Raw genomic sequence first — 9,170 nt, 5'->3', positions numbered from 1 at the left:
GTGGAGGAAGCTCTAAAAGATCCAAAGTGGGCAAAACCAATGGATGAGGAGATGTTGGCATTACAGAAAAATAATACTTGGGAGGTGATGATGCTACTCGCAGGAAAGAAGACAGTGGGATGTCGATGGGTATTTACAGTTAAATATAAGGTTGATGGAATTGTAGACAGATACAAAGTAAGGTTGGTGGCTAAAGGGTATACTCAAACATATGGGGTGAATTATCAAGAGACTTTCTCCCCGGTTGCCAAGATGAATATGGTACGTGTTCTTATCTCTTTAGCAGCAAATATGGATTGGCCATTAAAACAATTCGATGTGAAGAATGCATTTCTCCATGGGAATTTGGAGGAAGAAATATATATGGATTTTCCTCCTGGATATAGCAATGGTGGGAATACTGGAGTATGTCGGTTGCGTAAGTCACTTTATCGGCTTAAGCAATCGCCTTGTGCATAGTTTGATAAATTTACTCAAGTGATGAAAAGGAATGGATATCGTCAGAGTCATTATGATCATACTTTATATGTAAAGCGTAAACAAATAAAGTAACAGCCTTGATTATTTATGTAGATGACATGATTATAACAGAAGATGACGTTGATGAGATGTCCAAGTTGCAAGGAAACCTTGCGGCTGAATTCGAAATGAAGGATTTAGGAGATTTGAAATATTTTTTGGGAGTTGAAGTTGCTTGCTCATCTAAAGGTATCTTCTTATCTCAACGTAAGTATGTACTAGATTTATTAAAAGAGACTGGTATGTTGGGATGTAAACCCGTAGATACTCCTATTGTTGAGAAGCATCATTTGTGTTTGAATCCAAGTCAGAAACGGGTTGAGAAAGGTAGATATCAGAGGCTTGTAGGGAGACTGATTTATTTGGCTCATACTCGTCCTGATATTGCCTATGTTGTGAGTGTTGTGAGTCAGTTCATGCATTTATCGAATGTGGATCATATGGCTACTATTATGCGTATCTTGGCATACTTGAAGTCGGCACCTAGAAATGAGTATTGTATGGGAAACACGAACATTTGAGAATTGAAGGGTTTACTGATGCAAATTGGACAGGTGATGTAACTGATAGATAGTCTACTTCTAGGTACTTTACCTTTGTTGGAGGGAATTTGGTGACATGGCGAAGTAAGAAACAGAAGGTGGTGTCACGGTTTTCAGCTGAGGCCGAATATAGAGGAATGGCTCAAGGAATTTATGAAATCCTTTGGCTATGAAAACTTCTTCCGGGACTTGGGTTTAAACCGAAGGAGACCATGAAGTTGTATTCAGCAAGAGATATAGCCGATAATCCAGTGCAGCATGATAGAACGAAGCATGTGGAGGTGGATCGACATTTTATTAAAGAGAAGCTTGAAAAGAAGATTGTATCAATACCGTTTGTGAATTCAGAGGAGCAACTTGCGGATGTTCTTACTCATGCAGTATGTGGTCGAAAGTTCGGTGACTCACTTGTCAAGTTGGGCATGTGTGATATCTATGTACCAACTTGAGGGTGAGTGTAAACGTGAGTCATTAAAAATAAGTATGTAAATATATTGTAAATATTATGAGTCCTTTATTAGGAAGGTTTAATTGTTGTGTCCTTTATTGATTATTGTTTCCATATAAAACAAGAATTGTATTTGTATATATTTCAAGGAAGTAATACAATGAAAATTATCCCGTAAAATTCTATTATTACCTCAACAAAAATCCATGATTATTCCATGAGTGCTGATTCTATGGGTTCTGAAGGGATTTTAGGTGAGCAAATTAAATCTGAGGGAGAGAGAAAGAGAGGGAGGAAGAAAATGGTAAAGTGACGATCGCACCCCTGCCTTTCCACGATTATCAACATGCGGGCATCAAGATCAGCGACAGAGAGAGTCAGTGGCACTTCGTAAATAAAGTGAAATTCGGTCCAAAACACTGTTCATTTGAACAGTGCAATTGGAATCCCTTCTTTAAACTAAGGGAACTTTAACGAAAAGCTTCCAGCACTGTTCACTTTAACGAAAATCACATTTTTACACTAAAAAGTCAATCCTTGCACTATTCATTTTACCCTTTATTTTATCCTTATCGTTAAAACTTAAAGTTTTCAAGTTATTTTCATTAGTTTTCCTTTAAACTAAAGTAATTTCAATGAATTTTCTTCAAATTTCGGAAATTTCCATCTCGTCATTTTTTTAAGGTAATGTATTCGGTGGTATTTAGCCGATTTACAGAAATTTGGTGATTCGGGGTGAAAGTCCGGCTTCATATATATGTGTGTTTGTGTGTAAATTCCTGGATTTTGATGCTGATATGAATCTTTCAAGGGATTTTTTTTTAATCTTATTAATTTGTTATATATATGGGAATTGTTATTAGCACTCTAAAAATCTCATTCTACATTCCTCACAAGTGTATTTTTCTTTCTAATTATGGAAAGTTTGGAGTGTCAAATGAGATTTTTAGAGTGCTAATAACAATTCTCGTGTATATATATGTTTGTGTGTAAATTCCTGGATTTTGATGCTGATATGAATCTTTCATGGGATTTTTTTTTAATCTCATTAATTTGTTGATTAATTGCTTAAAGTTGGGAGCTTTCATTGGCATTCAATCAAAATAAACATACTTATGCTTCTGTGTTCAGTAAGAAAGTTTTGAGTTTCAAGATTGGAGATTTGAATTTGTGCAGTTAAGTTGTCTCTGTTCCATTTGAAATATGAGTGGAAAGAATTTTTTTCCCTTGTGGTGGCAGTGTGTGTCTACAACGCCTAATTATCTGTGTTCCATTTGAATATACAAGGTGTGTGATCTGAAAAACTATACACTGTAGTATTCCATATCGGATAAGTTTGTCCAAGAGATTAAGGTCAGGTAAGCTTAAGTTCGGACGCCTCTTCTTCTTAAAAAGTGTGTCCGCGGACACATACTTGCACCACTAGTGGTGGTTTATGCATTTGGAATTCCTTTTGTTATTGCTTAGTAAATTTATGTTGCTTCTGTTTTCCAATTTTTCTCAAAATCCGATAACTATCTCCTTCATCGGAATAAGGTGGATTTCTTCAGACGGTTCATCGAAAAGCTTGTTGTAAGGGAAGAAAATGAGAACCTTCAAATTATTGACGCGAGGGCTTTCTTGATATCCTGCAGAAGTACTATATTTATTCATTAATTTGTATGCATGTTATGATCTTGGTCATTAAGGGCCCCCATTCTTGTATCCAGCATATAGCATGTCGGCCTGACTTCACCCATGACGGATTGTTCGGGCCTGCAAACAGCAGATAAAATGAAATGAAAATTTTACATGTGTACGCACAAATGGCATTAAGGTAAGGGTAATGCTAGATAGATAAAATTTGAAGACAAAATTTTGAAAATTAAAGGATATGGAAGTTGATGATTGGTTGATCACTTAAATGTTGATAAACGTACTTATTTTTATTAGTGACACATTATTTAGTTTTCAAAACTTTGTCTCCAAATTTAGTCTCCCTAACAATCTCATGGCATTAACCGAGCACTTGTCTAACAAACGTAAATATGTATTCCATTCCCAAGCATTTCTATTTCGACATTTATTACCAATATGTCAAGAAACATATTGTACACGGCTCATGCTCCTCTTGGGCTCAATGTCTAACGTGTTTGATGCGGTGCATGACAATTAAAATGGTCCCTGTATTAAAAAATGTTATTGGTGGCTTTTCGTCTTTCAAAGCCATGATTTAATTAGATGTCTAGAAACTATAATCTTAGTATTAAGTATCTATTCTACCAATGTATTGTAATCTCTTTATTTAAACGACTTCATATGTATGTTTAAGAGAGATTTGATTAACAAAAAATAGTTTATTTGCCTTGTGCATTTGAAGAGAGTGATTTTTCATTCTCAAATCAAGCGTTAGGTTTGATCGTGTAAGTGAATCCACAATTAGCAACGCAAATCTATTACCCCTAGTTGAGTGATTCATAGGTTATCGATCCTCTAACTCTTTGACACCCGTTGCTATCTAAAAAGACCCATTAGGGACAAATACTTACCTACACCAGGTCCAACATTATTGCGGTCCAAACTAATATCGTGATGACATGTAGAGACTTCTGCATTACATTGTATCATTGGTAAGAGATTCTGTGGTAAATTACATAAAACTACTTTAACTATTAGCTCAGTCATATTTTCTTATTACATCTTTAAAACATTTCAATGTCATACCTCATATACGAATTTGTTACAATTTCATACGTTTCGTTAGTTTGTCTTTCAATTCTTCCGTTAAATAGTGACGTGCCTTGAGATGAGTCCCATTCTCTATTAAAAAATTAATTAAATATTAAAAACTAAAAAAATAAAAAAAATTATTTTTTTTCATGGGAGACCCACCTTTATCCCATCTTCTTCTTTCTCCACCTGAGACCTGCATCACCATCTCCTTCTTCTTTCTCCACCACCACCACCCATCACATACAATCACCATGTAAATCCTCACCCTCCCAATCCCTAAACCCCATTCCCAAATTTTTCAAATTTGTTCTGATTCTTCGTATATTTTCTCTTAGTTTTCACTCTCAATCCGGAAAAAAAAAAAAAAAAAAGCCTAGAAAATTTCCTAGATCGGAAGATGAGTTTGTGTCTGAATTAGCTTCCCTTTTCGACTGAGTCATGAGGAAGGGTCGAGATCGAGAGCTCTCTGTGCTCATGCCTTTAATATTAGGTGCAGTCGCTTCGCCGCGACACCCGACTTGAAACCTAGATGGAGAAAACCCGGAAAGACAAACCTAGCGGGAAGGAATCGTCCTCACCAACGCGTGGCGGTGAACGAATGATATTCGGACCTGGACTCGCTGCTGCAGGGGCTGGGTGGCAAGGACGGACAGCCGCCGATGTCGAAGGCGTCAATCGACGCCATGCCGTGTGTCAAGATTTGGGAAATAGAAATTTGATGATTTGGCTGTGTAAATTGTTTTGTTGATGATCTGGAACTATTAAGGATTGGGAGGGGGAGATTTAAAAGGGGGGGGGGGAGGGGCGCCATGGGATTTGGGTCTGGGGTGGAGAAAGAAGAAGAAGGAGATGGTGATGCAGGTCTCGGGTGGAGAAAGAAGAAGATGGAGATGGAGGTCTGGGGTGGGAGAACTCGGATGGTGATGCAGGTCCCCATGACATTAAAATATTTAAAAATAAGTTATGAAACTGTGACTGATCTAATAATTAAAGTAATTTTAAGTAATTTAACTGAGATTCCAAACCAGCACCCCGGGAGGGCATGTTAGTCCCTCCCTATTAGAGTGAATCATTGAGTCTAGACATGAATGAGTCAATTTATCGTTATGCACCCTGTCTTGATGTTCATGGGCGTTTTTGTCGAAACAATTGAATACTGAGCATGCATAACCGACTGGTTTTAGCATGGCAATTATAACTGTTTTTTCACATGTAATTCTTTCATAGCTTTACGCTTTAAAGAAAAATACTTCAAACGCCATAGTTCAGAGAAATACTCAACTCGACTGACATTATAATAGGAGTGCGACACAAAGGAACTTCACATCTTGTTAATTAAAGCATGACATATTGATAGATAAAGCCTTTTTGGTTCTCTCATTTCTCTCCTTCCAATTGAGGCCTTCAAGGGTTTTAGTATGAAACTACCCAAGTTTTAGGCACATATATGTACGCTAACCCAAATTTAGGTACATACTAGATAGTAATGCCTGTGCGTTGCTGCAGGATTACAAATTGACTTTCTAGCAGTGTATAATTTTGATTTAGTATTAATGTAACATTAATTAATCTAAACAAAATTACCATAGTGAAGGAAAAAAATTTATTTGCTACAGAAAAATTGTAGTTTTGATACCTTACAAAGGTAACTTGTTTAAAAATATTGAAGGCCAGGGTTTTCAATCTTGAATTTCCACAACATCCTTTGAAAAATAGCGACCATCATCGGATAGAACTATTGTACCACCTAGAGGAAAGAAAAAACTATGAGTTATTGAGATATTCTTATACACAAAAAGAAAACACTTGAAACTGAATGAACAAAATATTCAAACATGGAAAGCACATCATTAGGGGTGGGTTCAAAAAACTGAAAACCGAAAAAAACCGAAAACCAAACCGAACCGAAACCGAAAAAACCGAACCGAACGAAAAAACCGAACCGAATTGAAAAAACCGAACCGAACCGAATTCTTTTGGTTCGGTTCGGTTCGGTTTTAGTGATCTAGAAACCGAACCGAACCGAATTAATTAAATTAATTTTTTTATTTAATTATTTGTTTTGGGTATTATTTTCTAAACCCAATTTGTAAGTTAAAATGTGCTAACCCAATGTGTTGCCAAACTTTAAGCTCAAAATATTAAAAAAAGGCCTATAAAAACTCTAAACCCTAACCTATTATTTCTCCCCCATATAAGGTTCCGGAACCAAACCTCTTCCCGAAGTACCTACATCCATCTCCATAACACTGTCTACTTCTGCGCCAGCTTTCTTTTCCAAATCTACTCTCATATAACATGTAACATAATCCATAAACATTTATTTCGGGTAGATTACTTGGGTAATTTGTGATGGAAAAGAATCAAACACACACTAAATAAATCCACCCACGCATTACCTTTACTAATCAAGTTGTCAACATGCAGTTACAAGCAAACAACACTGATCTTTGAACAACATCATACAATTTAACTTTTCTAAGTCATTTGTACGATTTTTGTTTGATTTTTGTGTTGTGAGGTTGTTAGTTTGGACTTTGAAAGACTTTATTGATGATTTTAGTTCAACTTTAAATGTTTATTTTCATTGTCTTTGATTATAGTTAGAATGTTTATGTTATGATTGTGTTGGATATGTTAAAATTTAAAATTTCAATGTTTTTCATTTTTTGAAAAAAAATAAAAACAAAAAACCGAAACCGAACCGGAAAAAACCGAACCGAAAAAAAATTGAACCGAACCGAAATTTCGGTTTGGTTTCGGTTTTGGCAAAAAACCGAACCGATTTAAACCGAACCCACCCCTACACATCATGAGGGATAATCTTTCATTTTTGGCCAAGTGAGGAATGATATCTTGAGTACCGAGAGAGAGAAAAAAGTAGTTCAACATTATTTTATGATACATGTTGGGTTAGTCTTGTATTTCACTTTATTTATAAAATCGACTACTGATATGGTTACAACCCTGCCAACATCACCCCTAGTATTGGGTGTCCATCTAATTTAACTTAAATTTCTTCTTCAATCATAATGCTTCAGTTTAAGTTTTACCCCACAAAAAAATTGTGAGTCTAAATGGGTTTTAAAAATAGATGATAAAACTGCAACTCAGTAGAATCAAAGACAATGAAAATTGAATATTATTTACCATAAACTGACATGCAAATTTAAATGCAAGAATGCAAATGAAGAGAATTCGCTTCATCGTGTTCAGCAAGGAAATAAATAGCAACTAAAATAGTATGATTTGGTGACCCTTACCTTTAACTTATTCCGACAATAAGGCATTAAAGGTTGACCAAACCAAATTCTGCAAGTAATGAGGTTGCATAAATACTTTTGCCTGAAAAATTAAAGCCACTATTTTTTTTCATATTCTTTTCATCTGAACCCATTCTTTTCAATACTTTTGACCAAACCAAAATCCCAAATCAGTTAAAAAAAATAGTGAAAATGAATTGAACTCATTCCTCTATCATATTCTTTTAATCTGTTTTCCTATCCCTAATCTCAAATCTCTCTTCACCCTCAATCCCATTTTCTTCCAAGTCTATAATAAAAACCACATGCATAAACACGCTAGAAATTTACCAACACCCAAAACATAGCCTAACCAAAAATCTCACCGATTAAAAGTTTCACCCAAAAAAAACACTATCTCTTTGATCAAACGAAAACTCCAAAACCAAATCAATGGTTGATAACAACACATAACAGAATCTGACCAAGATTTTCCTCAAGGGATATCCCAGAATTTAAATTCACGGTAAACCCATTCCCTAATTCTCTTAATTGAAGGCAACCCAGAAACAAAATAATGAAGAAAAAAAATGAAAAACTTATTCTCAATATCCAAACAGCTCAAAGCCCATAACAACAACAACAGAAAAAAAAAAGAGAGCAGATTACCATTACGGGTTTGGAGCTCTTTTCTTATAATTGTTAGAGTATTGGTGTTGCGCCTCAATTCGTGGTGTTTCCGTCAGTATCAATCGAAGGTGGGGCCGCTGGTTTGGGTGAAGAAGAACAGGAGGAGGATCCGAGCCTACAAACAGAATCACAAAAAGCAAACATAAACACAAAACCCATCTGCAAATCTAAAACCACAAAAAAAAAAAGAAAAAAAAAATTAAAACACCCACACTGAGAAAGCCGTAAAATTCCCCAGGAAACACCAACTTTTAGGGTCAAAATTTGAATTGTATCTAATTGCACCGTTGTGGATAATTCTTTAGAGAAAGATGGAAGGTTGGAGGGGGAGATAAATCAGCGTTTTGAGATAGAAAGCTAGAGTTGAGAATAGCAGAAATCGAGAATGGCGAGAGAGAGAAAGAGAGAGAAGCGAAAGCAGAGAAGAACTCCAAGAAAACTTTGAGTTTTAAGATGAGGACAAAATAAAGGGTAAAGTGAATAGTATCATGATTGACTTTTTAGTGTAAAAATGTGATTTTTCGTTAAAATGATCATTACCGCGGACTTTTTGTTAAAACTTCCAAAATTGAAACGGAAGGGAAAAAGTGAGAAGAAAAATGGAGAGCAGGCGTCGCACAGCGATGGTCGACACGTGCATCCAATGGGTAAAACCATAATCTCACTGTACAAAGCTGGCCACAAAGGAGGAAAGCAAGGATAAACCGAGGGGCAAAACGGTCATCACACTGGTCATCCACATTATCACCCGACTGAGTTTTAGTATATAAAGATATGACATATTGATACCATAAATCACACAAACCAACCTCTAGGTATAGATATGTACAGATAACTACTCAATTTTTATAAGTGATCATATTATTCCTAATTTTTTTGAGGGTGTAATATCCATACACCACTTTTTACTTCACACACACACTTCTAACTTTCAACCGTCAAATCAGATGAACTCAAGAAAATCAAAGGATATAAATTAAATAACTACCTAACGTTTTTTAAATTAGACCTCCGTTA

The sequence above is a fragment of the Malus domestica genome, chromosome 05 (assembly GCF_042453785.1).
Source record: "Malus domestica chromosome 05, GDT2T_hap1".
In the NCBI taxonomy this organism is placed as follows: domain Eukaryota; kingdom Viridiplantae; phylum Streptophyta; class Magnoliopsida; order Rosales; family Rosaceae; genus Malus; species Malus domestica.
Note: the sequence above shows the minus strand (reverse complement) of the source record.